The following is a 3,382-nucleotide window of genomic DNA, read 5'->3' as shown; positions in this document are numbered from 1 at the left end:
CCAAGGATTTTCTCTGTGCAGTACCATTGAAAGTAATTTACTTTTGGCTGGGCCACCAACTTTTGGGAATAGTGCAAAAAGAAGACTACTTCATGAAATCCAAGGGCAAGTTAAATGGACACCTTTTGCCATCCCCTTGCTGCCATGATGTTAGAATTCTTACCTATCACTGAGATACCTTGTTTCCATAGACACCTAATCTAATCCATTCTTCATGCTTACCTGCTTGAATAATCTTCAGAAACTGCAATCCTCATTTTATGATTCAACTATTTTAAAGCCCATACGGAGCCTCCAAAGAGCAACATGTGACACCTGGAGCCATCTCTGACTTGTCCTCTATGTCACCCCATGCCTCCTCTCTCACCAACCTCATTCTCTTACCACTTGTTCCAATGTTTAAAAAGCACATGCTAGTTTCAGATAGAGGGGAGGAAGAGGCTTTGAGATCTATTGTACAGCAGAATGGCTATAGTAAATAATAATGTATTATGTATTTCAAAATGACTGAGGGTACATTTCAAATGTCTCACCATAAAAAATGATAGGTAGGTGAGGTGATGGATATCTTATTAGCCTGACTTAATCATGCCACGTTGTATAAATGTATCAAAACATCACATAATTGTACCTCATAAATGTATATAATTATGATTTCTTAAACCAAACTAATAGTAATAATAAATTTTTAAAAAATGAAAGAATGACCAAAACAAAAAGGGGAGAAGCATACACTCTAGGCTGGTTTCTTTGCACATGCTCATTTCTCTGTCTTTCTCTTGCATTAACTGGCTAGAGTCCTACTTATCCTCTAATACTTGGATCAGTCTCATTTCCTTCTATGAAACTTTCTGTGATGTCCCTGTCTTTGTTTCCAAATTCTGCTTTGTTTTCTTGTGTCATTACAGTCCCCTGCTGGCCCTGCTTTCTGCCATGTTTAAATTCCCCTTGCCTCCTCAGGACCTAGTTTTGGTCTGTAGCAGCTATTTACTAAATGCATAAGTAAATAGATTGATTCTGGGGTTACTGATCAAAATATTTGCTTCTGTAATGTCAGTCTAATTCTATCGTCAACTATTGTCCCAAATAAATGCTCATATGGCCTGCTCTTGTCTACCTTTTTATAGTTCACTTAGTCATTGTCGCCTCAATTCATCCACAAATGCATTCTTTCACTTGCCATACAAACTTCTTTGTATTTTTTCCCCCAATTCTACTCAACACTCTAGACTTGGTTCAAATTTGACTTTTTCTTTAGCCATTTGTCTTTACTATTGTGTAAGATACAGGATGGTAGAAATTTTTTATTCTATTGTCTTGATTTTAAAATATAATACCTGGTACAATGCTTGATGCCTATTAGAGGCTCAATATGGGCTTGGATAATTATCGTTTTTTGTCTGTTTGGCTGTTGGCTTTTCCTTTGCCACTGGCTTTTAAAAAATGTATACACTCAGTCCTAATCTGTTCCTGGACCTGAAAACTACTGTGGTGATTCTGGAAAGGGGGTCATAATTAGGTCTGAGAGGACTGTCTCCGTAATGCTTTTATTTGGGGTCCCATGTTTTTACCTCCCATTACCTAGAGTAGTCCATGCTCCTTGGGTAAGTGAGAGAATCTCCTTCATCATTCTGGGAATTCAGTAGAACAGAAGTGAGTGTTAGTTCCTGTGCTCAAACCCAACCTAAACCTAAGTGGCCCTTCCACTCATTTTACCTTGAGGTTAAAGAAGGAAGAGAGGTGAGGAGCCAGCAGTAGGAATATTCAGACCTAGGTCAGGAGATGCCGATTCTCTTCAGGGGGTCTGGAGTTTAATGGTCAGATGGGTGAGACTAACCCAAATTCAGCCAAGAGAGAAAAAACTTGCTGACATTGGAAGGGACCTCCTGAGGTTTATTCTTTTGACTCCTCTGAGACCTGAGCAACTACATGTAGATAATAGTTCAGGGGCTTAGTAGGTAAAAAGGAGGGATTTCTGCTCCTTCTAATTTATTGTCTTTAAAATAATCTTTGCCTTAGGGAATAAACCTGAGTGAGCTGAAGGCAAGACCCTGAAACAATAAAATTGTTGTACAACAGGATTGAAATAGAGTCTTTGGCCACATCATGTTTTCATAGGCTTCCTATTAAAGAATGTGCAGAGGGACAGAATGATGTCCACCATAGGGGAATTTTTGTTTAAAATTTTATAGTTAATTACATGTGAAGCAATAACCTAAAAAGAATAAAATATCTAGGAATATAGTTAACCAAAGAAGTGAAAGAGCTCTACAATGAGAATTACAAAACACCGCTCAAAGAAATCAGAGAAGGCATAAACAAATGGAACAATATTCCATGCTCATCGATAGGAAGAATTAAAACTGCTAAAATGACCACACTGTCCAAAGTAAGTTATAGATTTAATGCTAATCTTATCAAGCCACCAATGACATTCTTCACAGAATTAGAAGAAACTATTTTAAAATTTATATGAAATAAAAAAAGAGCTTGAATAGCAAAGGTAATCCTAAGCAAAAAGAACAAAGCTATAGGCATCACATTACCAGATTTGAAACTATATTGTAAGCCTACAGTCATCAAAAAAGCATGGTACTCATTCAAAAACTGATACAAGAAACCAAAGGAACAAAATAGAGAGCCCAGAAATAACATTGCAAACCCACAACCATCTGATTGTTGACAATGCTGACAAAAACAAGCAATGGGGAAATGATTCCCTATTCAATAAATGGTGCTGGGATAACTGGCTAGCCATACACAGAAGATTGAAACTGGACCCCTTCCTTACACCATATACAAAAATCAACTCAAGATGGATTAAAGACGTAAATGTAAAACCTAAAACTATAAAATCCCTGGAAGATAACCCAGAAAATGCCATTCTGGACATAAACCCTGGCAAAAATTTCATGACAAAGATGCCAAAAGACACCAAACAATTATTGCTCTTTTTGTAATAAGAGTAAAATTGACAAATGAGATCTAATTTAATGTAAGAGCTTCTGCATAGCAAAAGAAACTATCAATAGAGTAAACAGATAGCCTACAGAATGCGAGAAAATATTTGCAAACTATGTATATGACGAAAGGTCTAATATGCAGAATCTACAAGGAACTTAAACAAAGTTACAAGCAAAAAAAAAAAAAAAAAAAAAACCCAAAACAAAAACAACCCCATTAAAAAGTGGGCAAAAGACACAAAAAGACACTTTTCAAAAGAAGACATACATGTGACCATTGAGCATATGAAAAAGTGCTCAACATACATGGAGCACAGTGGCTCACACCTATAATCCTAGCACTTTGGAAGGCTGAGGAGGGAGGATCACTTGAGCCCAAAAGTTCAAGACCAGCCTGGGCAACATAGTGAGATTCCATC

Source organism: Mandrillus leucophaeus, unplaced genomic scaffold, assembly GCF_000951045.1.
Source record: "Mandrillus leucophaeus isolate KB7577 unplaced genomic scaffold, Mleu.le_1.0 Scaffold1170, whole genome shotgun sequence".
Taxonomy (NCBI): Eukaryota; Metazoa; Chordata; class Mammalia; order Primates; family Cercopithecidae; genus Mandrillus; species Mandrillus leucophaeus.
Note: the sequence above shows the minus strand (reverse complement) of the source record.